The 26,806-nt window shown below is 33.5% G+C and overlaps 1 long non-coding RNA gene across 4 annotated transcripts; it reads left to right on the forward strand.

Moving 5' to 3' along the window:
• Window positions 1-4,666: 4,666 nt before the first annotated feature.
• On the forward strand, window positions 4,667-7,802 carry LOC145102124 (uncharacterized). 4 transcript variants are annotated; one of them, XR_013706036.1, is made up of 5 exons: window positions 4,667-4,879; window positions 4,983-5,100; window positions 5,200-6,379; window positions 7,242-7,490; window positions 7,559-7,802. It is a non-coding gene; the product is annotated as an uncharacterized LOC145102124 (long non-coding RNA). The 4 variants fall into 4 exon arrangements; XR_013706038.1 differs by having other exon boundaries at window positions 4,668-5,100; window positions 5,200-6,062; window positions 6,278-6,379; XR_013706037.1 differs by having other exon boundaries at window positions 4,669-5,100; window positions 5,200-5,231; window positions 5,462-6,379.
• Window positions 7,803-26,806: the final 19,004 nt, after the last annotated feature.

Raw genomic sequence — 26,806 nt, forward strand, 5'->3', positions numbered from 1 at the left:
TCAAAAGGATGCTCGTGTGCTACATCATGGAAGTTGCTCTGATGGATCAGGAGATAGCGAGCGTATTTAAGAAGAAACCAACAATATCTCCTGTTGGCTCTGCCAGTGATCTGAACCAAATTCAGATGGGCAAAATTGACTCGAGAAGGAATTCGGTCATGTTCACCAGGAACGAAGGACAGAAATGTCTTTTTGCCTTGGCTGACAAACATATGTACACTACTGCTTGCTTAGAGCATGTTTTGGGGATCATCCACAGATGCAAGCAAAACTCAGCGGATGATGTCAAGTACTTTGATGACATGATACATTGGTACATTCGGTTCAGACAGACAATTCTTTCGCTTATCACTCATCTGTTTGACACCACAAAGAAAGTTCCCGCTGCTGGCCCAAGCAAGAAGAAGAAGTAGTCTTGCTCCAATTTGACGCAAAGGGGGAGATTTTTGGGTCGTGTTTTGTATGTTGCGTCTATTGGGCTCGTTTGTTAGTCCGTTTTTGTATCTCCGGTTTGGGCCTGTCCAACCGTGAGCATAGTAGGGTTTATTATAAATATAGGTGCTTGCATGCATCTTAGGTTAACGATGGTAACGATAGAATAGATTGATCAGAGAAGTTTTATTATCGTTCTTGTAACCCTAAATCCTCTACAGCGGAAGTTCTTAGTCGAGCTCTGCTGAGGATTGTTTGAATTAATCATTCGACACATTGTGATTCAATCTTGTCTTGTTTATTGTTTTATGTTCTTCGCACTACCTGTTACAAAGATCTAATCGATCTTCAAGTTTATTTATAACTTATCAGTTTAAATTCTCCTTATCACTCCGAAACGTTACATGCTAGTTCTAATATCGTAATCGAACGCTTAGAATCCTAAACACATAAGGTTTCCAGATCCGGTCGGCAACAGACCATAGATGCGAACAAATGATAACATATATGGCAAACATAAAGCATTTAGCACATAAAAGCATTTTAGGCATCTTTCTTAAAGTAAATAGTGCTTGTGGCTAAATATGGTAGACACTCATCTCACGATCATCGTTTAGCATTCTAAGTTTAAGTCTAGAAATCCAAAAAATTCCTAGTTCGCTTAAACTAATTCTCTGATACCAACTATGATATCCCCATTTTTATGGCCAGAAAAGACCGATTTCGTTTATGCTGTTACAATAAAATTAGAGTAATCTTTCAAAGAAAAGTGTTACGGAATTTGTTCCCAAAAACAAAATATGATAAAAAAATTTATCAAAACATTTCTTAAAGAAATGTATTTTCATTACATTACAAACTCGGGATGTCATTGTCAATACATATCAAAAGCATAAACAAAACATCGTAGGCCACAAAACAGAATTGGCCTCAAAATAATATAGGCCTTACAACATTCTATTTATTTTCTATTGGCCTATAAATCCATAATCTCTCGTTAGATCACCCAACTATGCTTTTGTCATTACCTATAATACAAGAAATTGAGTGGGTCAGGCTGGGGAGTCTGGTGAGCATATAGGTTTTTCAATCCACAATAAATAAGTTTATTATTTTCAACAATTATTTAACCCGATTACTCGTTCCCATTATCCTCACTTTACGTCCCTAAATCATCTGTTATAAGGGACCTATCCTAAGGAATTTAATCGGGATGGACACTACTGCGAAGGGGATTCCTCAGCCATATTGGTCCATAACGCAACCATGGGGGGAAATGGAGTACACCGGTGAACACATCGTTTACAAATACCTACAGGTTGTGAACCTACTAGCATTCCACTGGACGTCCTAGAAAAGTTCGTGGTTGTCATCCATACTCCGCTAGATGACTGGATCATGGTCAACACCGAGGCCTCTCATCATTTTATTTCATCTACCCATGTTTATCCAACATATTTGTAGATATAAAATACATATATAGTCTAGAACTGCAAACAAAGTTCAAATCTTTCACCCAACATAGATCTCAAACTATAAAATACATATACAGTTTAGATCTGAAACAAAAATGTCTAAATATGACAAAACAAAATACATATATAGTTCAGATCTGAACAAAAAGTCTTAGATCTGAAAGAAAAAGTTCAGATCTAAAGGAAAAAGTTTTGATCTGAAAGAAAAAGTTCAAATCTAAAAGGAAAGAAGTTTAGATCTTTCATCTAGTATAGATCTCAGGTAAATAGATAATATATATACATAGCATGTAATTTATATAAAATACTTCATATCAATGTGTAAGATGAAAGTGACTATTCACTCACCTGATAAGAAGGTGATTCGGACAACTCTTCTCTTCTTAAAATAATCTTTTTTGATGAAACCTGGAGGTTTGCTTGAAAACCGGGCTCTGCGCGGGCAGAGTTTCAAACCGAAAAACTCTTTTTCTTGGAGGCTTCAGGCTCTCTGAGGCTTTCTTCTAATGCTTGAAAGGTTCCCTAGGCTTCAAGGGTTTTAGCGTAGGCTAGAGAGATGCTAGAGAGAGAAAGAGAAGGGTTTTGGAGTCAGTTAGCCGCCTGCCCTCGCACCTCTATTTATAGGTGTGAGGCCTCACACTACGCTGGGCGTAATTCGGAGTACGATGTGCGTAGAGAGAAGTTCTTACAACACACATCAGTCCTCAGATGGAGGGACGTGGCTTCTTCTGGACCGAGGAAGGTTAGACCGCTGGGCGTGCAGGGCTCGTACGTGGGGCGTACTTCTTACGATGGGCGTCCGAAGGTATGCAGAGCGTACCCCTCACATCCAGCTTCGCAATTAACAGACTCCAACTTCTAAAATTCGTAACTTTTGCATACAAGCTCCGTTTTCGACGTTTTTAATATCCACGCGTAGGCGGGACCATACTCTACAACTTTCGTTTAGACTTTGTCAGCTAATTTTGAATCTATTTTTAAAGTTATATTTTTAACAGGCCGTGACAAAAAAGAGTCTGTTAAAAGTTCATAACTTCTTCATCTGACATCCATTTTCGTCTGTCTTTTTTACAATTTAACTACTATTAATGAGACCTTCGATTCTCGTTTAGTTTGTGTCATCCAGAAATCGTTCGATCTATTATTCGAACTCCGGGCTACATATTGCTAAGCCGAGCCGAAACTTAGAAAAATCATAATTTCCTCATACAAAATTAGATATGAGCGTTCTTTTTATGCACACTCATGATTTAACAAACACCACGACTTTCGTTTAGATCGCTAAGGCTAAAAACCATTCTATCGTAATTTCACTATTTACGTCACGCAGTGTCGTGCCGGTTCTTTTGCGAAACTTCGACAGGTTATAACTTCTTCGTTATAATTCAGATTTCGGCGCTCTTTATATCTCCAGAATCCTTGGCACGACCACTACAACTTTCTTCATCGATATCGGGCTTATCTAACATTTATTTTTTACGCTTATTTTTATTATATCTTTACAAATAAGTATATAGTCACATAAAAGCACATAATTCACATAATATTCAAGTAATTCATCTTTATTACTTTAAAATATGTTACAACACTTGACCTAGACTATTACATCATTGTATCAATGCTTAGCCTGGAAACACAGACGTTACAGAATTAAAGGAGTAAACCAATAACATTTTTGCTAGCTCACCAAATATATGTTGACTGTCATGTTGACCAACAAACCTTCGTCTTCAAAGCACTCCCTCATCAATTCTTGCGCTGTTAAACAAATTTTTGAGTTTTGGCATCAGTGTTTTAATTTTATTGAAGTCGATTTACTAGTATATAGGGATGCTGGAGGTCAAAACTTGTATGATCTAACCCTTCTTCCAAATCCTATATTCCTAACTCTGTATACCCAAGATGATGTCATAACTTTTGCCCCACCCTTTGCATGTCGATTGCTTCGATCTGTTTCTGGTACGTCTTCTTCTTCTGCTTCTTCCTCTACATCTATGCTTAAATCCCTAATTTCTCGTTGCCTTATCTCAAATTTCATCAATATCTATCTTTTGTTTGCATTGAAAACTTCAACCCACGCCTTAGCTGCAACGATTTTATGATTTGATACTACTAAAGCAAATCACAAAGAAGAAACCAGGTCATCCTCTTATTTCTACTAGGAGGTATCGTTGTTATTTATCGATTTTTTGTTTCTAGTTGTTTTTTGTCTTCGATTAGTTGATAAACTTTTGGTAGGCCAACTAACGATTACGAACTATCATTAGCTTTTATGATGTAGTTTACTGTGCTTAAATCGAAAAGTCAGGTGTGAATTGGGGGATGATGATCGAGTAGTATCGATAGTATAATGATGGAATTGAAGATTCAATAGGAAAGAAGAAGTTTTTTTTGGTTGTTTTACAGTGAGGGGGAGAGAAAAGGGAGTGGTGGTGAGAAAAGAGAACCCTTTATCGATAGAAAATAGCTTGGAAAATAGATGAAAAGAGCATCAAAGATTGTATACGTAGAACACTAAGCCCTTTAATTTTCACTATTTGGCTGACTATATATATGTGGCACACTAAATACATTATTTCAGATAATAACGACTAAAAAGACAGGTTGGTCATGATTTTGTTCCAGCAATAAAAATACTTTAAGGTTAAATGGACCAAACCTAAAAACTTTGTAGGGAATTTTTATCATGTCCCTTAAATTAAAATATTATCCAAATTAGGAAACCTATAATTAAGGAGGACGTAAAGATCAAGTTGAATTATGTAGCTCACAACACCATTCTTCTATCATGTCAGCTTTTATACTTGTCGATGCATTAGTCACTGCCAACAACTTCTTGTTTGTTCTCTCAATATCATTAAGAGCGAGGGCATAATTCATCAACGAAAGGCAAATCCCAATATCCTATGTTTTTTATTCCTGCGATCAATGGGTGGGGGAAGATCCCAAGAACCTGCATGAAGTAGATTTTGGTATTCTTCAAACAAATTGCATCCACAATACAAGAACCCAAAATCAGTTTTGATATCTTTATGATTCGAAAAGACATCAAATTCATGAAATCTTATGTATTAGGGATAAAAACTACTGTTGAAGAAGAAGGCCAATTTCAAAATCACTTAATAATCCTCGTAGGATCCACAGAATAGGTGAATACGTAGCTGGTGCAATCGCCTCTACAACCTTTCAAGAGGTTAGCACTTTTACCATTTTGTTCTAATGTCTTACAAAAAAAAAAAAAAAAAAAAAAATTAAACTGCAAAACTTGTTCACGTGGATTGCATTTTTTCAGGAAAACCCTCCGACCACTAAACTTTTGCATTGGTGGTGCTTCTCTTCTCCACATGTTTGCCTCAAAAGACTATTATACCTATTATATATATATATTTTTTTTTTCTTTCAATTTTTAAAATAATATTATATATATAATTAATTCACAACATCCTTATGAACAGTATCTTACCCGAATACTGTTCATGAGTTTGTTTACCATGATTAGTTTAATCCCCACCTACTTACTTACCGAGTTACTGTTCCTTCTTTCACCGCATCAGATACATCTTGAGTCGGATTGTTTCCAGCTACCACCACCGCCTCAATAGCATAACCTTCGCCCCTCCTTCTCTAATCGGTCGACACTTCTCTCTAGAAATCGATTTAATGGCCGATCTACAATCGGACGCACCCTCCGACTGGAAGAATCCAAAGTCGATTACTTTCATCAAATAATCTTGTCGGTTCTGCCCTCCTGTAGGCGACGCGACACCTCTATCTTCAAACCCTCCACCTTCGTTAGATACTCCGATGTAAGTTTCGATCTCGATTTCTACTATCTGATTACGCTTTCATGTTTGATGGCTTGATACCTTAGCGAATTGGGCTAAACCCCACGGAAGCATAGAGAAGAGGGCATAAACAAGTAAGTGCCATTTAATCGACGTTCATAATCAGGAGTTAAGAAGAGCAAAAGGGCATGCGCCATTTAATCGAAGCACCTCGAGTAGGAAATTGCTAAATTGGTAAATTCGATCGAAAATCTTGAAAAACGCATGCTGTATAGACTGAGGAGCCCTCTAAGGCTCTTTTCAATCGATTTTCAACTCAATTGATCACCTTCAGTCCTTCTTAGTATTGTGATTTTCGATTTTATGAGTTGTAAGTTGGACCTCAATTTCCAATAACCTGTTATTGTATTCTGAGTTGTTTTTTTTTTCTCTTTTTTTTTATTAAGCACACCTCCAAGGGCATCAAAAGTGAGAAGCTTTTGAGTTTTTTTGTTCTTTTATTTCTCTTATTCTTATTCAAATTCATCTCTAAACCTACTGTCATCAATCATCATCTCTTCATCTGTTTTTTGTGGTTTGTTATAGGATGATTGTTTCCTGTTGGGGCTCCACTATTGTAGAAAGGATTTGTGACCTGTTGGAGTTCGATAAGGTCTTGAAGTCCAGTTTCTCATTCTATTTCTCGAGGTATATGTTTTCAAAAATAAAGTTATATTAGTTTTATGCATTATGAAATTATAATTTTTCTGGTTTATGATGAGTGGTTATTGATATTATGATTGTGAAGAAAGAAGCCGACTATCTTTTTACATGAACATTGTGGTTATTTTTGTGCTATTTTTAATCTTAATTTACATGATGTGAGTTTACTTGGATCCTTCTCGGGACAAAATATTCTTTATGGCAGTTCCTTAGTGCATTATATATTTATTTGTTATGTAGGAAGTTTGTGTTAAAAAGAACTATGAAGTTGAAGTATTAGCAATGCTTGGTGTTTAATGTGGAAAAAAGTGACTTTAATATTTAAAACCATCAATAAAATCATTTTCACAAGAAAATATTCTTATACCAAAAACATTAAAATGTTAATTCTTAAAGCTTCATTGGTTCGATTTCTGGGATTTATTAAAGATTTAGTTTCTGGGTTTGGAAACTTTTATCCTTCATTGTAAATTATGAGTTTTCGAAGATATGACTTTTTTTCATTAATTGTGGTGTAGGCTCTCCATTTACAGCCTCATATATATAGCCACATTGGTTTGCAAGGCGTGTATTTGTTCTTTTGTTAACTGGATCTGAATTGACTATTGGTAGAGTAATTATTTTTTGTTGTTAACTGAATGTGACCAATATGTTGCTATCTTTTTTTTGGTTAAAATTTAAAATTCAAGTGAATTGTACTATTGACTTCCAATTTATATCATCTTATTTTTCAGAAAAATAATTGTAGGGTTATATGCAAGAAACAACATGATACTTCTGTTATAGTTTAGATTTTTTAAAGTATAATAGTTTTAATACGTTTCTTTTTTTCAAAACTCATTTACAGGCTAGCTTAAGAGATCCTATCCGGGAAGGTGTTGATGATAATCACCTGAGACAAATTATTAGGCCTGCAATACATTTTATCATCTCTTATGCACAATTTTTTATATTTTTTTTATTTTGCATTTATTTCGTAAATTTTTGTGATGACATGTATGAATGATATATATTCTGGTGAAGAGAAAGAAAGGGTCTCATGCTAGAATGTTTGACATTACAAAGACACCAAACAGAGCAATTATACATATTAATGGTTAGCTTTCCTTTTTTACCCTCCAGTAAGTTTCTTATTCAAGCAATATTTTTTTTGTTTTGTTTTAGGTACTTGCAAATTGGAATGCACGGGGACAGGAGGGATATCATCGAAGTTCAGGGATATGCCTGTAATTTTACTGTGTTATGATCTTATCTAAAATGACATTTTACTTTCTTTGAGTCTATTTCATTTTTTTATTAAAATTGCATTGTATGCTTTTGCTATTTAAATTCACATCCAACCCATGCAAAGCATGGGCACCTACACTAGTTAATATTAAATGTAATAAAAGGCTCACATTCTCTCTCTTCTCTCTCCTGTCCTCTCTCTCATACTTATTTCGCCACAGCATCACTAAACACATACCACAACCGTCATCTTCATTAATCCTATACCTCGTGGAGGAAATCGTGAGTCCAAAGGAGTGGAAAGTAGTCTTGAAATCAACAACCTTGCTGAAATTTGTTGTCGATGAACATAACAAGCAGAAATGTATTACCCTTGATTCATATAATCTTCTCCAATTAATTTGTATTTCAACTTTTACAATTGCAGATTTCATTAAATGTCAATCTACCCTAATAAATGAAAATGACTTTGCCACATGTCATTTTCTCATAAAATTAGTCACATGTCATTTTATCATAATTTGAGATATATTTATTTTCCACTTGTCATTACTTTAATTTTCATTTTCAATATACCATTAATTTAGTTTCCATAAATTAAACCTACCATAATGACTATTAATTTTAAATTTTAAATTTAATTTCAAATAAATTTACAGATTAAACCTTTATGTTTAACATTTTGTTATAATTAACCTGTTTAGTACACACTAAACACATAATTTTAATTTATTTAGTTTTTGCATGTTTTTTTTTTCTCAAAATTTTCATTTATTTCAATTTCAAATTCAAATAAAATTTCTATTTAATCGTTCGTACTTAACATTTTGTTTTAATCAACCCGTATAATATACGAGTTTCACAACTAGTTTGTGAATAATCGTGGTTAAAGATGTGTTGGATGAACATTCTAATCTTGTGACATGAGGCGTAAGATGCACACTATCTCTTTGATAAAATTTCTCAATCAATACTTTATACTTCATTTTTAAATATAGATAATTAGATATTATCAGTGTTAAAAGCTGAGTAATAGGGATGACGCATAACATGCAATCCATATGTTTGATAAAAATTCTTAATCATTACTTAATTGTAAATACAGATATTAAATCTTTTTTTTTTTCATATTTTATATATCGTCTATAAACATAACCTTGGATTAGTTCGTTTAGGTTTTTTTATATTACATATATATGTACGTTTTTTTTTTTTTTTTTTTTGCAGATATGTTACAGTTACCACATTTCAGAGTGTAAGGGGAATTTTTTTTTTTCTGAAATTAGCAGCACTAATCAAAAGCCAAGACTTGATTGATTGACTTTAAGATAAGAACCATTGTTTTAATATATTAGTAGCTTGTATTGGTTTATTTTCAAATTTATCTACTGTTTTTAGTGATCAGGTCAAAAAAACCATGAATAAGCTTCTCATTAAGGTCTTTCCCTCTAATCTGAAGTACAAATTTTTTGAATCGGATGAAGGTAAACTTGAACCCAATGTTTAAAATATTGTAATGTACTATGTAAAATTTTCATACATGGTTTTATGTAGTTTAAGATCTTAAAATTGGCTAATGGAAATATGGTCTTCTTAGACCCGTCGATGTATCGTGTACCACACACTGCGGTATAGTGCGGTGCACAGTAAACACCATACCGACCCCACAAAGAAAGTATAGTATACGTCCCACGTGTTATAGTTTTGGTACACCAAAATCTTGAAATGTAGCCTTTGGCAACGACTAGAATATTGAATTTTTTTCGAAATCCACTATAAATACACTACTATCTAGTACATTTTTTTCACACACAAACTACTTTCAATTTATACAACATTTGAAACCTTTGCATTCCAAAAATGAATCCAAAGAACCTCAATTTACCGCTCGTAGCAAATCGTGTGCAAATATTCATTCGATTGAGCCATCGATTTACCGACCACAAATGGATTCGTCTTCCATTTCGTCCCGACCCGAAGCACAACCACAATACTTTTACTATCAACAAATACCATAACAATATTTTGTGATTCAACCTCATAGCCCAACCACGTTTTTAAAATCCCCCCCCCCCCCCTCCTTGAATATGTTCCTTCATCGGAAATCAAATTTGTCCAGGAAACTCAACTCGATATCGAACCGGTTGCTGAGCCCGAAACTAAAATTGTCGGGAAACTCAACCCGAACCATCCAACCCCAAAACTTGCGGAAAAGGAAAACCACTGGTTTGAAATGACAAGATGGTGTCTCAACAATGGCCAGTGGACAAAGAAATGATTTTAGCGCAATCATGTGTCGATATTTCAGAGGATTTCAAAAAGGTAACACACAAAGAGATGACTATTTTTGGCGACGCATACGCGGGCGATTTCTTGTGGTTATGAATCATGGCGAGTACTACACTAAAGATTATTTTACTAGCAATTTTTGCAAGATCAACAAATACGTCACTAAATTTAACAACATTTACAACAATTTGGTAACTCAATGGAAAAGACGGGAAGGCGATTAAAAAAGTTTAGACACGACCCTTTAAAATTTTCTTTTTTTACAATAATAAGAAGTCGTTCATGTTTATCGATGTTTTGAGGTTTTTATCCAAGTTCCCGAAATGGATAAAAGAGAATGATAGCGATGAAGGTGGTGAGAAAGTAACCAAAGTTTTGAGACAAGTTGCACTACTTCACTGAATGCGCATTTTGGGGTTAATTTGAACGAATGCGAATAGCTCGATCTTGAAGAGGTAATTTGACCGATAGGTTGAGATAACACAAAAAAGAGGTTCGTCGTCGATTACATCGGGAACGGGAATAGGAGAGTGAGTACATAGAGTTGCTAATAAATTGGAAAATTATAATTTGAATTTTCAGTGTTGTTTGAGTTTTAGAAAGGAGAAGTTAGAGGAGAAAAGGAGATCAAGAGATGAGAAGTGGTGAGCTCGAGAGGAGAAGCAAAGAAGTCGAGATATAATTTTTTTAACAAAACCTTTATGTGGCATCTGTCAAATTTGGTCAACAAAAGCTAACAAGGGTCAACAAAATTCAATTGTGTGTATATTAGGTCAAAAAGGTGAAGTGTGATTTACGTAACATCCCTAATGTATTATCGAATATTATAATGCTACACACGCTATTTTGAAATTCATTATCGAGTAAACGCTTTTATTGCGATCAATAAACTACGGTAATGTAGTAATACAATAAAACGCACAAATATTACCGAGAATTGGGTAATGTTCATAACACGATGTTTACTTGTTCACAAATCCATAAACACGTTTTAAACATCATATGACCTAGTATTTAGTTGATATTCCGTTGATTATTCTGGAAAAGTTCATACATCAAGAAAACAAAATCTTATCATGTTTAACGCTCACATTTTATACAACGAATTTTAGAAAAACAATATAATTATAAGGTGTTAATACTATTGTTAATAATATTAAATAACAATATTTTTATTAGTTATTAAACCTTATCAATTTCTCAAATCTTAGTGCACTTTTATAATAATGACAAACTTTTATAAAAATGTTAGGTTTTTATAAAATTATATGAGACAAATTATGTATCTTCTCTCCCAACATATCTCCCCATATCCAACATCATCATATCATCTATATAATAAAGAAATCAAGAAACCATACCAGGAATATAATAATCCAAATGTCTTACTTGATTATTTTAATCAAAAGACCTTACATGAATAAAAAAAATGGAGAAAGTTTACCGTAAATTAAATATTCACAACACCTTACCTCTTTCTTTCCCCATGCAAACCACCACCACTTTTCTCTCACGCTCTCCTTCTATTGATTCGGCCAAGAGGCCTCCCTCCCGAACATTTCATCTTCAATCTCACTTCTATGCTCTCTCAACTCTCCAAAAATTCTCTAGTTGATTCAAGGTTTTTAACAAGTGTTTTTGCAAGTCTTTTGGTAAGTGTTCCTCCTAATTTTCGAGATTCACCACCATCCATCATCATCTTTTGGTTATTTTTACTCATAATCTTGAATCAAAAACCCTAGGCAAGATCTTGAAGTTCAAGGATATGTTGTCTTCCAAAGCTTGATTCCTACTTCACATTTCTTACCATTTCTTGCCATCTTCCAGGGAAAGAACAAAAAGTGAGTTCATACGCCTTATTTTCATCTTTACCCAAGTTTTAGGGGGGGGGGGGATACAAGTAAACTTGGATAATTGTACTATTTTTTATACATGCTTACTTTCATGTTGTGTAAAAATGTTATCTACATGAAATAATGTTATTACCTAGTATTATGAAAATTTATGTGTGGTATGTTGTTTAAAATGCAAATCTATGAAAAATGAGTATAAACATGCTATATGTTCTTAAGAAAAAATCATAAAAACAAAACTACAAAAACTTGGATAATTGTACAATTTTTTATACATGCTTACTTTCATGTTGTGTAAAAATGTTATCTACATGAAATAATGTTATTACCTAGTATTATGAAAATTTATGTGTGGTATGTTGTTTAAAATGCAAATCTATGAAAAATGGGTATAAACATGCTATATGTTCTTAAGAAAAAATTATAAAAACAAAACTATAAAAACATGGGTTTTTATGAACATATCATGACTTTTCTAGCAAAAATGGTTATATCGATCCAAGTTATTACATCATTTTTGTGGGATATCAATATATATATATATATATATATATATATATATATATATATATATATATGTTATTTTGGACAGATGTTATGAGACCAGTTATAAATACCAAGGATTTGGTTTTACAAAAAGAAAACCTAAAAATCCATCATTTTTATGTAACAATTAGGGTTTTCTAACAAAAATGGTCATAACCAGGGTATGGTACAAATTTTTTTTTTTTGAGATTTTGACCTAAAATATGTTGTTTTAAACAAATAAGGTTAACTTGACTTAAATGTCACAAAAAGGTAAAAACAAATTTTACAAAGTTTATAATTCAATATTTACCGTTTGGGGATGTAAAGAAAGTCAAAAACTAGAAAACTGACTTTATCATACTAAAAGTTCATATACTTGTGTTAGATGTATAATAAATGTTATTTATAAACATCTAAACATGTTAACTTATATATATGTCTATATATAGGTACAACGAAATATTTATAATAAACTATAATACGTATTGTTTATGGGTCATTAACACTATTATAACATTTTGGGACAAAACGAATAATTATATAAAAATATATAATTATTATACACTATATTAATACTATAGAAAAGTGATATTTACACAAAACATAAACTTGTTGAAACAATTATGTAAGATAAAGTCTTCACTATACCGACCAGAGTACACACTAAAGTCCTGAATTATAACCAAAATCTCGGTAAGAGAGCGTGATATTTGTATATAGATTTATACGAGACTGATAGTCTCACACCTAAGCTGCTAGCTATAGCTAGACTGGTAGGTCTGGGGTGATAAATTTCTAACATTCTGATGCCTGATGAATGTCGCAGTAGGCCAACTTTAGTTTTAACATGGTTGTAATAACTCATATGGGAAATCAACAATACATTTAGTTTACGTGGTAACATGATTTTCAAATGGTTTTATAAAATAAAACTACGTAATACTATTTTAAGTATAGAAATACTTATACATTTTTTATCTTAGAGTTTCTAAGACTACAACTCATATTTACGGAAATATTGGATTTTCTGGGAACAAACAATATCATTTTTACAAGGAAAGAGTTACAGATTTCTCACATACAAAACTCTTATGAACCCACCAACTTAATTGTTGACACTTTTCAAAACTACTTGTATTCTCAGGAAACAGCTAAACAGATAGTCACATGGCTTTTGAGGATGGGACGCTATGATGTCGTACTATTCATTTTGTCATCATAATGTAACTGGTTTTGGAAACATACAACACTTGGAAACAATGTAACATTTTCAATTATATTTATGATGGTTGTGTTTGCTTTGATCACTATTGTACATTGTGTTGTGATACTGTTCATGAAGTCATCTACTCTCAGACGTTTTCGTCATCCTGGTTTGGGGTGTGACACTTTCGATCTACTCACCGAAAACGAGCTCGATATGGATTTGAGGGCTAGAGCAGACATCATGAAAAAATATTACAAGTACACTTTTTTATTTAAAAGTTGTTCTATGTTTTTTTATTTAAAGGTGGTTTTTCAGGAATGTAATCATTTCAATTAAACTAATGAAGTGTTTTTCTTTTCATTAAATTATATTTTATTCAATTTATAAAAAAGTGTGAAAAATATGGTATGACACCTACTAGTTTTGTGGAATGAGAGAAAAATGGTGTGCCATTACAAAAGGATAGTATGTGTGGTATGACACCTACCAACCTTATTAAATGTGTTTAAGTAAATTAAGTGAGACTTGAATCTATATATTTATAGTTTAAGTTTACTAGAAGTATGATTTATTGTTGTAACATCATTTTTTATATAATTTAGGGATATGTGTGGAAATATTTATCTGTTTTATAAATTGTAAACTCATAATAGATTGTGAATAATTTAGAATTATATATATATATATATATATATATATATATATATATATATATATATATATATATATATATATATATATATATATATATATATAGAACAACGGTGTTATCGATTAATAGTTAGTATCATGAAACTGTCAACACCAAAAATAGAACTCAAGACTTCCAAACTATGAGGCAAAACTTTTACAAGTGGGCTAGTCTCACATTAATATTTAGAATTACTAATTATGCAAAATGCAAAGAATTCTTTTTATAGTTATCTTCCGATAAATGTTTGTTAATGGTAATTTCTTTAAAAGGGCCGTCTTTAAATTTTTTCATATTCACATTAGATTAAATAATTTTTTAGTCGTGTGCTTTTTATTTGAGCTTTGTAGATTCATATTCTTATATCCACGTACATATTGTGATTAAGGTATTTTGTTTATTTTTTTTCCTATTTCGATCGTAGACCAAAAGTAAACCCATATTTGGAGAAGTGTAATAGCACATTAATACTTTTATTAATCATTATATTCTTAAACAATTAACTTTTGATTCTTAGAGAATGAATTCTAAGTCGTAAAGAATTTAGAGTGGCTGATGGTGGTGGTTTCCGATGATAAAGTCTTGATGGTGGTGTTTTGGAATTTTATTGCAATATCAACCAACTGACGGGTTCTCTATATTCTTCTGGTAACCACTTTTCCCGAATTGTAATAAAGTCACTACGTTTACCAAAATACATAACTTGACACCAAGTTTCACATTGTGAGAAAATCGCTATATTACCGGAAAACTTCGATTTTCACACCGAGTTTTTTTCAATTATGACATTAAATTTACAATTTTTTGGCAATGTCAACCAATTAACCGATTCATGAGATGTTATCGTGGTTTAGAAGCTCGATTTGTACAATAAATAAATGAAGGCCGATCTAATGGTTAAAACTCACTTACAAGTCAGAGAAAATGGCATAATCACCCTTTTAGGAAATGTTATTGTGGTTTAGAATCTCAATTTGTATAACAAGTAAATGAAGACCCCTACACGGTCGATTTAGTGGTTCAAACTCACTAAGCATCTCTTGGATTGACCTTGTAGGGGTCTTCATTTACTTGTTGTACAAATCGAGCTTCTGAACCACAACAACATCTCCTAAAAAGGTGAGTACGCACTATTCGCTGACTTTTAAGTGAGTTTAAACCAGTAGATTGACCTTCAGACATCATTTGTGAAGAAATACCCTGACGATAACTAAACATTAAACATTATAATAAAATGTGTCCTGTAACGACCCCAAAATATAGAGTAAAATTTTCATTTTTAAATAAGATAAAAACCATTAATTTCAATCCATCATAAGATAAACAAAGTGTAAAATGTAATCTCAATAAACATAAGAATACAAATTAAACTAGATAGATCGGAATCTCTAGTAGATGCAATGCAAACAACTCGGGATCTTCCATTGCTACCCGAAATACCTAAAACATTTAAATTTAAACCATAAGCATAAAGTCTAGTGAGTTTCCCAAGATACCACAAACAAACATACATAAAACAGGTCTATTTCAACCCAATGACCTATTTTAGCCAAATGGGTCTATTTCAACCCAATAGCGTATTTCAACCAACAGGTTTGTTTCAACCCAACATGTATATTTCAACCAAATACATATCATACTAGAACCCACAAGAGTTACAAATATAGAAACATATAACGACACCATGTGTCCTACAAAATAGTGAGAAGACTCACCTCACAAACAGTCAGAGAATAAGCACAACTAGTAGTAACGAGAAAGTGTAACATCTAGTTTTGGGATGCCTCTGATTTTGGGATAGTGGGTCGTAATTTGATCATTAAAAGGTCTTAGGCTTCAAGGGAATGAAGTTTGGACCTTATGGTATGTTTATGATGTTGGTTAGGCGATATAATCCCTTGAACTGTGGTTTAGAGCCAAAAGGGTAAAAAAAGGAAAAGTAATATTTTGGACTTTTTGTGTGTGTTAAAGAATTTAGTTTAGTATACATTAAGCCATAGGTAATTAGATAAAATTGTGGGGTTCGTTAATACATTATTGTTTATATAAATATCACTAGAAACAGAGTTGAAACAAAAAGGTTATAATTGTTTGAAGTTGAAATGGAAATAAGGAAAAACCTATCACCACGGCGTAGTGAGGAGTTCACTATGGCATGGTGAGTTGTGCAACTCATGCCTATTAAGTTAGGGTTTGCTTTGTACTTAAAGGCTCCAACCCTATGTTTTTGATCATTTTGCAGCTTCAATTGTATCAAGAACCCCTCTTTTTAGCAAACCATAGCCTCTATTCATAGATGAAGCTCCTCCTCTCTCCTCCCATCAACATTCTTGAGTTTTTATGGATTTTGGGTATATGTTCTTCCAAGACTTGGTTTTAAAGCTTTGTACCTGAAGAGATCAACATTTATCTACCTTTTGGACCCTTGCGAGTTGTAAAGACCCTTGATTTATTGTGTTTCGTCTCATCATTCGATCTATGAGTATTTGGTGTTTTGGTCCATTTTTATGATTTTTGGTCCCTTTGTAACTTGTTCGATGGAGTTTAAAGAACTCCATGAGTTTTGGTTGATGTTTAAAGTTTAGATCTAGTTATTTGATGGAGTAAAGAGTTTGTCCAGCAATTCTCCTTACTCCATGAATGAGGAAAGTGGATTTTTGGACATTTCCTAGCTTAGGTTTTTAGATCTTGGAAGTTGATGGCATTATTATGGATAAAGTTAGAAACTTTATCCATCTAAACATCATGTTGATTGTAACATCCCATTTTTCCAGTAACTTCAAATTCATCCCTCGGGTTTTAATTAGGGCATTTTGGACCTTGGTTTAGAAGGGAGTGGCAAAAGGAGGCCTGAGTGGCAAAATGGTAATTTTGGGAGTTTAAGTAGTACGTTGGGTGTACATATGGTACGCTAAGCATACTAGGGCATGCCCTAGTATGCTGGGCGTACGTATGCCAGGATGAAACCCTAACTTTTCGGGTTTGTAGAGTATTTAAGAACCTTATGGACCCTTCCCTCTCATCTCTTTCAGCCTCCACACCTCCTTTATCCGTCTTGAGAAAACTCTAGCTTCCTAGTGACCATTCATGAGCTTATAAGTGTGTTCTTGTGCCTTTAAGAAGAAGCTTGTGCATCAAGGAGTTAAGGAGGGAAGATAGGCTTGGAGATCTAGGTTTATCATCTGCTTTGGGAGCTCCAGAAGGTATAAAGTTGTTACCTTTGTGCCTATTTCTTCTAGATCTAGTCATTCTAGCTTTATGGAACCATTTCTTGTCCCCAAACCCCATTTTGGTGTATGTTGCATTTTAGACAAGATAAGTTGTCCTTTCAGACTCTTGTAGAGGTCTTAAGTAGTAAAAATGTGGTCCTAATGGCTTTAGATGTCCCATGCATGTAGTAGAAAGGTCTTAATGGATTAAGAACTTTCTGGATATCCCAAGTGATAAAGTTCGAGACTTTATGGTTCCCAGACACTTTTGGTCGATGGATCTGAAATATGGGCTTAAGTGCTTAATCCATTAAGCACTTAGGAGAGTTTTGGATCAGTCGCATGTACACCCTGCGTAAATCCAGTATGCCCAGCGTACTGGGTCAACCACCCCGATGGTGGTCAACATCGGGAGAGTGCGCCCAGCGTACTAGAGGAGTACGCCTCGCGTACTTCCTCTATTGGGCTTTTGTCTTTTGGGCTTCGAGTTTTGGGTTGTGTTTGGACTAGCTCGGCTTAGGCTTTGCTGGACTCCCTGAATAATTGGATTTGGACCAAGTTTTGATAATGGATCTTGAATTTAGGCCCAATTAGGGAGTTGGGCCCAATTTTGTAATTTGGGCCAATAATACGTTTTGTATATGTGGATTTTTGGATCATGGATTTGGTTTTGGGCCTTGGCCCAAGTTAGAGAAAAGACAAAATGGACTATACGGACCTTTATTCAGGATTGATAGCCCATATGTTGAATCGGCATTTGTTATTTTGGATAGTTCGGGATTTTCCACGTGACAGCACTTCGGGAGTTGGTACTTTAATTCAGAACGACATTGCAAGGTGAGTTATCCTCACTATATCAACAGGGTCTAAGGCACCAAGGCCGGCCCTTTACGGAGTTGTATCCGAGTAATTGCTTGATATGTGTATTGATCTGCTTGATTTGCATCCTCGTAGTTAGGATGGTATTATATTAGTGACCTGGTTTAGGTCGGTATCCTGGTATATAGGATGATGGTATGTTAGTGACCGGTTAGGTCGGTATTGTTAAATAAATGTCTAAGTTCATAACTATATTTGACATGTACTTGACCCGACCCGACATGGTCCATTTGGGTTGCACTTCACCGGCACAATTTATATGGATAGTCTTTTGAGAATAGTATATTTATGATTTATATTAATATATTATAAGTTCTAATATATTAATATGGAATTATATTATTTAATTAGTATTGATCAAGAATTAATTTAGATTTAATTAAGTGATCAAAAGGAACTAATTAAATATGGACTATTATATATATATATATATATATATATATATATATATATATATATATATATATATATATATATGGAATGGGCCAAGTTCATTTAGGTTGGGCTAAGCTTTTATGGATAGTCCATGGAGCTTTTAACCCATGGATCCTATGTAAATGAAAGGTCATGGGTATTAGGGTTTACATGGAGGTAACCCTAATCCTCCATAATATATAAAGGGGTCATTGGCTCACAAAATTGGCACTAGTTTGTGAGGACATAAGAGTAGGCTGATTTCATGTGTGCATGATATTCTCTTAAAGTCTTCCAAGGTGTTTTGGTGATTTGTGATTCCACTTGAGGCTTCTACACTATTGGGGCTAAACACTTAAAGTTCAAGACTTCAAGGTTCATTAAAAGGTATGTATTCTAACTTGTTATATTACCGAAGTATCAAGGATTGTATGCTAGATAGGGTAATACCTTGGAATATTCATATTTGCATGTATAATATAGAAAACATAGATCCAAGGTATTTAGGGTTGCATGTACACTTAGGAGTGTTAGAATGCTCAAAACCCAACAGTGGCATCAGAGGCTAGGCTTGTTTTCTTCTTGTACTTGCTTAAACTGCTTTAAAATCGAATTTTGGTGTTGTCTGCACAGTAGAATCGCCGATTCCACTGATGGAATCGCCGAGTCCACTGATGGACTCGTCGAGTCCAAGGCAAAAAGCATCCAACTCGTCGAGTTGGACCCCCAGACAGCATATATTCGACTATTTTGGCTGGAATTGGACTAGGAACATTACCCTAAGCTGTTTTTGGACTTATAAACTTATTTTTGATATGGTAATGTTCATACTAATCCAATTTCAATGATAATTGTTAATAGATTTTTTTGTATTAGTTTAAGTGTTATGCTAATGACATGAATAAGTTTGATTCCAATTATCTTGTTCATGTGAGTTTCTTTGATTAATAGAAAAAGGTTAATTGATTATGTGTCTTTGATCCATTTTAATCAAAGAATTGATTCTAAAATGTGTTTGTGTAACTTGTCCTCAAGTTACATGAAAAGTCACATTAAAGTTTCTTAAAATTCATAAAAGTTGGCAATGGTTACAAAATGAAGAGTCTTGTCCTCATTAAATGGTTTTATGACTCCATAACTTGTCCTCAAGTTATGGAGGTTCAAGAGTCACTTCATTAAATCATTAAAATGTGTAACCTTAATTATTTCCATAAGTTACAAAGAAGAAGAATTGCATTCTTTAATAGTTTATAGTCTTCCATAACTTGTCCTCAAGTTATGGAACTTGAAGAGTTTTTAATTAGAACAACTTTAAACACATAAGTTATGGAATTAATTAGTTTTGAATATTTTCAAAACTTGCCCTCAAGTTTTGGAATTTGAAAAAAGTTATCTCTTATGAATACTTTAATTCCAAGTTTAGCCCTTAGAATTTTAAAAGTTAAAATTCAACCCTTATATTTTATAATATTATAAGTTAATAATATATATATATATATATATATATATATATATATATATATATATATATATATATATATATATATATAAGAGCAAGTCAATCTTACCGTTAGTAGGCCTCATTCACGAAGCCGGTCTATAAGGGAGGTATAAGGTTACTGCCTATAAAATGGCAGTTTAATGGGTGTCCACTCTCACCCACCGCTTGCTTGACTGGTGGAGGGTCGATAGCCAAACGGGTAGGACAAGTACTATAATTCTCCTTTCATTAAAAGTATTAATGATAAATATTAAGTAACTAAACACTTATTAATTCCCAATCTTAGTTACTTAGGAAACTGTGAATAAGGTGCTAATCCATGAAATTACACTTTGCACTTTGCTTATGTCGGTTAGTAGAGTGTGTGTGGTTAACCGGCACACTTACTCGTATTTAACAAGGTAGGAAAAGGGTAACTTAATGTTTATCATAGTATCGATGGAGCGTGGGTGGTTAACCGACACATCGATTGAGGGGTAAACACTTAAGGGTACCAAGTAATTTGCATGGTTACTTCACACCTTGTTTTGTGATCCTCGGCATCCCAGTCACAAAACCTGAAGGGCACACTCGAGATTGAAACATGCCATTGAAAAGTTCAATGAATCTCAAAAGAACTAGGAGTTTCAAAACCAATTAAAACCTAATAATACATTTTGTTTATCTTGGTGGAAATTGGCGAATCGTCATTCACCTACCTTCAAATATTTTATAGCTTGGATTACGACATCCCTCTTCCAAGTTATCAAATAGTCTATTGGGTCCTAGCCTTAATATTTCATATTGGGTGTTATATTAAGGACTTAAATCAACTTTACTTGAATTTCTCCCAGTGTAGATGTCTAGTTCAGACATCTAAGATCTTCTCAAATCTCTTGGAACTTCACTTCCTCCACCTCCTCCAATTATTCTCCCTAACCCACAAGTTCAAGGTCACTCAAGCCCTATTGGCAAGGCAAAGTCTAGGTGTGATCGCATCTTGGAGATGAAGTCACATATTGACAAGCCGGGAGAGTTGGGTGTCAAAGTCTTGAGAAAGTTGGTGGTTCAATCACTTTCTAAGTTCTTTTTGGACTACTATGAAACAGACTATGACAATACCCTTAATGATCTTATCTATTTACTTGGTACTACTGAATCAGCAATGATTTGGAAGACTAGTAAAACAAATTTGATTAGAAGATCGACTTCCCAAAACTTTATTGACATTGGCAATGGTGACAATGGAAATCCAGAAAAAAAACATTTTCTTCCCAATGGAAAAGGGATCGGCCATAGTCAACTCAGTTGACCAAATGGTAAAGATAAAGGCAAGTCTGAGATTATCCCATGTACCATTCCAAAGGGTCCATATGGTTTTATTGCCAAAAGGAAAGGGCGTTGGTTGCGAAGCTGCCAAATTTACCTGAAAGATCATAAGGCTGGTAAAGTCAATAAGTTCGACTCTATTTCAGGTAAAGTCCATTGTCTAACTCTGTTAAGCTCCTATTTGGATATTCTATTACATAATGTGACTAGGGTCACATGGTGATGTTATAAGAATCAAAGAAATAGAGAAAGCTTAAAGGAAGTATATGTTGATTCTGATTGCAAGATGGATTTCGATCGCATCAGAATTTTGAGCTGTTAATTAGGAGTTATGACACATTGCTTAGGAATAGATAACAACATGGTTTTCATTTGCACTGTAAGGATAAGTTTTTCCGCGAGCTTAAAAATAAAAAGGAAATTTTTTATTTTATTTATTTTAAGAATCCTTACAATGGTATTTGTGAAAAATTGTTGTTTATATTATTCCATTGCTAGTAATGTACGAAAATGGTTTTGATTCTTTCATTTGTGGTACTGTCTAAATTTACCAAATAAGAAAAGTTTCTCATCACCCAAGTTTCAATTGGACCGAAACTTGGAATCATGCAAGTTGTATAGTATGATGAATGAGAACTTTCAAGTATTGGAAAATTAAGACTAATTACTTGTTCACATGGATGTGTGAGTCAAGTAAAGGACTAAGGGATCAAGTACACACGCTTGTGCACTGATCAAGCCCACCATAAATGATCGTTAAGACTATTCGTCATGATTTACTAGAGTTTAGTAAATATGTTTATACTTACAAGCTTAAGTATAATTCTGAAACATTGGAAAAGTTTTAATGTATGACATAACGAATAAGAAGAATCAAATTAGGCAGAAGGTTAAAAAGTTTCTCAAGTCTGAAAAGATGGGAGAGTACTTTAGTATCATGTTTTAAGATCATCTCAATGATTTTGAGACCTTATCACAATTCATCCTCTAAGTGCATTCTGATAGTTAAGAAGAGGAGTTCTGAATTGTTGAAGTGGTTAAATCAAGAAGATGATTGATACTTCTTTCCAAAAACAACTATTAGAGTTCTACTCTAAGATTGTAACTTGAGTGAGATGTCTTAAAAAAAGGTTTAAAACACTTGGCAAATGTAAGAGTAAAAGTTTTCTACTCTTGTACATTTGAAATTGGTAAGTTGTGATGTTTTGGATAAAACAAAGACCAACTAAGGCCAATTGTGTTAAATGTCTGTCATGATTAGAATCCATACTATCTCTTGATTATTTGGCAAGCAAGTCTTATAGGTAAAGGAGATAGTGAGAGTCTAAAAGATCCTGAAAGGGTCTCAAGAAGTAATCAAGAATAAAACCTGTATTTCATCACTAGCATAAAACTAGAGGTTTATAACCTATCGTGCTAACATTTCCGTGCCCATTCCAGTTAAGTTGGCCATACATTTGAGTTCTACATGTTCTCAATTGTTTGCATAGCTACTTGGAAGCAATGGTAGGTCCTTGAGCTTCCAGGTGGGAAGAAGTTAAGATTGCACAAGTTCAATCCTTATGAGTTAGGATTTGTCACTAACCTAGTCTTGTGATTATGGTTTAACAGATTCACGTGGATAAGAACACATATACCATAAAATCTAAGTGTCATAAGGTTTCTCTTCGATTCATGAAAATGATGGTAAGGAAACTCTTTCACTAAACAGATTTTAAGTAGATAGCAATTGTGATATTTGCAATTCTCAAAGTCGTTAGTCGAGTGTGTGTGGTTAACCGGCACACTAACATTGACTTATGAGAAATGGCAAAAGCTCTAAACAATTGAGACTATGATTACGACATCCCTTTTCATAGTTCTGAAATTGTTAAGACACACCTGTGATCTATCTAAGATAAAGTGTATGATTTTGATAAAGTCTTATCAAAGCAATCTAGTATCAGAAATCTGAACTTTGGTAAGAATGTCAATAAAGTATTGACTCCTAGAGGTCCAACTGTTTTCTGGATACATGTCAAAGCTAGTGGGAGCATAAGTGTTATGCTAATAATCATCATGTTAGTGGGAGCATGATAATTATGATAAGTATTGCAAGTTAGCAATGTTAATTAGAGAAAACAAAAGTTTCAATTCGTGAGGTTGCAGGCGTTGAAAAAGTTATTTTGCTATAATTAAGGGAGAGGAAATTATACTTCATTTCAATTCTAAAAAGCTTAGATTGATTTTATAATCAATCTAATGACATTCTAATGAGATTTTAATGACCTTTAGTCAAGAATATATATATATATATATATATATATATGAATTTCATGTTGGATTGTTTCAACTTAAGAAAATTCTATATATTGCGTTCTCAAAATTCGATTATGATTACGACATCCCTTTTCATAGTCAAATTTTGAGAATATGGAAAACAAAAATTATTATGGCAAAAGACTGGTCTAGAACCATGTCTTTATGTGAAACATAATGAATCGTGTTCCATTTACTTTGGGTACAAGATCGATTACATGTGCTATAATATTTATCCTTTCTGAATTTTCCAAATGCCTTAGGGCACTAAGGGGAACAATGTCTAGAATTGGATATGACTAAAGTGATTAAGCAATTGTCGAGGACAATCTAAGGTTTACCAAAGATTGGTTGCTCAAGGACAGCTGGAAGTATACTATTAATATTGGAAGGACCATATTGACATAGTCTGAAAAGAGGCAACTCTTGTTCAGAAGTGGCAGTCAAAATGGGAATATAGAGTTGTCTTCATAGGTGGAAGCAATCTGTGTAAGGTTAAAGAAACTTAATGCAAGAAGCATGTTCAAAGCAAGGCATGAATTTGAGACATCATTTCCATGGAATTGCTCTCCATTGGAATACTCTGCAATGATTGTTGCCAAGTCTTTGTGGCTTTGTGCATAATCATTACAAGAGGAACAATCCATATAAGTTTAAAATCTAAACAAATTTCGATAAATGTTAGGAATTCTTACATTTACGACAAGGATTTGGAAGTGTTAAAAGAGAATCATTGAACTTATGTTAAATCGAACTAGTTCTCAAAGTAATGATCATAGATAAACATAGAGTGCATACTTGGTGTATGGAAAAGCTATTGTTTAGAAAAAACATAGTGTACATGCTTGGAGCATGGGACAACTAGTGTTTTTTAATTCAAGTATAAAGTTGATAAAACCGAAACAATGAATAATGAGTAATCAGTATGGTGATAAATAAAAGTGGTCTATTTATATTCATCGGGTTTGATACCATATTTGATTCATTTATTCTTGTGTTTCACTTTGCATGTTTTGACTTCAAACCATCCACAGTCGGTCATATGTTGGACGTAGATATGAGTCAAGACTGTCATGGGTTGGCTTGTAGAGGTCCAAGTTGGTGGACAAAGTTGTGCTACAACACTCATGAGTGCTAATAAGTTCTGAGTATTGGATTCAACCCGCACTCATTTAAATCACTTCATGGATTTTATCACGTGTGATCATGAGACGATAATATCTTATGCTCGTCAAACCTAGAGATATGAGTTGTTACTATGAGTTGGTTGTACATTGGTTGCACGAAACCGCATTCGGTAACACGATGTTATAAAACGTTCCTTTGTGTATGATTCAACAAGTAGTAGAACAAACCATATGAGTCGAATTTTATCCATTCCTTTTACCTTCAAGAGAAAAGCGATATATGTGATCCCCTCGATGATTTAATGATGACACATGTGAGTGCTTGGCCAAGCCAGGACTAATATGATTTGTTCAATCAGTCAGTCGTCATGAATCGGAAATCAAGAAACAACAAACGGACTGAGAGAATGATTATAATCCATGTCTCAGTCCATATGATATCTAGAATGGAGGAATATATGATCCCTTATCTAATGGACAAGTCATTGACAAAGGTCAGAGTTCGACATCGACTTTAAGAGCTATGATTGCCAGTTAGGTTTTGAAGTCATACTCAATAATAGTTTTAGACTTATCCAAGTGGGAGACTATTGGATTAATGTCTATGTCCATAACTATATTTGGTATGTACTTGACCCGACCCGGCATGGTCTATTTGGGTTGCACTTCACCAGCACAATTTATATGGATAGTCTTTTGAGAGTAGTATATTTATGATTTATATTAATATATTATAACTTCTAATATATTAATATGGAATCATATTATTTAATTAGTATTGATCAAGAATTAATTAAATGATCAAAAAGAACTAATTAAATATTCACTCTTATATATATATATATATATATATATATATATATATATATATATATATATATATATATATATATGGAATGGTCCAAATTCATTTAGGTTGGGCTAAGCTTTTATGGATAGTTCATGGAGCTTTTAACCCATAGATCCTATGTAAATGAAAGGTCGTGGGTATTAGGGTTTACATGGATGTAACCCTAATCCTCCATAATATATAAAGGGGTCCTTGGCTCACAAAATTGGCACTAGTGTGTGAGGACATAAGAGTGAGCCGATTTCAAGTGTGCATGATATTCTCTCAAAGTCTTCCAAGGTGTTTTGGTGATTTGTGATTCCACTTGAGGTTTCCACACTATTGGGGCTAAGCTCTTAAAGTTCAAGACTTCAAGCTTCATTAAAAGGTATGTATTCTAACTTGTTATATTACCCAAGTATCAAGGATTATATGCTAGATAGGGTAATACCTTGGAATATTCATATTTGCATGTATAATAGAAAAAATATAGATCCAAGGTATTTAAGGTTGCATGTAGACTTAGGTGTGTTAGAATGCTCAAAACCCAACAGGAATCCTGTATATGATGGTTGCTATTTTAGTGATCTATTAGATTGGTATGATTATCTATTATATACATGCTAGCATATGATATTTATGTGCACATGATTGATTGATTGGTATGGGATTGGGTTGATGTCACACCCCCGAACCAGAACGGCAGAAACGTTCGGGGGCGGAGGATGTCATATTCAGTATCATAACAATTTCATAGTAAGGAAAGTACACACCACCAAATATATAAATATTTAAAAGTGTTTACATAATCGTAGTTGTTACATATTCAAAATATAAATATAATAACATGTTTCAAAAGAAGTCATTAACGCCAGAACGTTAATCCCTAAAAGATGATTTCTAAACCTGCTTAGCGGTTCCCTGAGAATACAAGTTATTTCAAAGAAAAAGTGTCAACAATTAAGTTGGTGAGTTCATAAGCGGTTATTTTTTAAGAAAATGTATGCCATTCCAAAGTTCGTGCGTTTTCCAAGAAAATCCCTTATTTTCTT

Source organism: Lactuca serriola, chromosome 4, assembly GCF_051521515.1.
Source record: "Lactuca serriola cultivar US96UC23 chromosome 4, Lser_US96UC23_V15, whole genome shotgun sequence".
Classification (NCBI taxonomy): domain Eukaryota; kingdom Viridiplantae; phylum Streptophyta; class Magnoliopsida; order Asterales; family Asteraceae; genus Lactuca; species Lactuca serriola.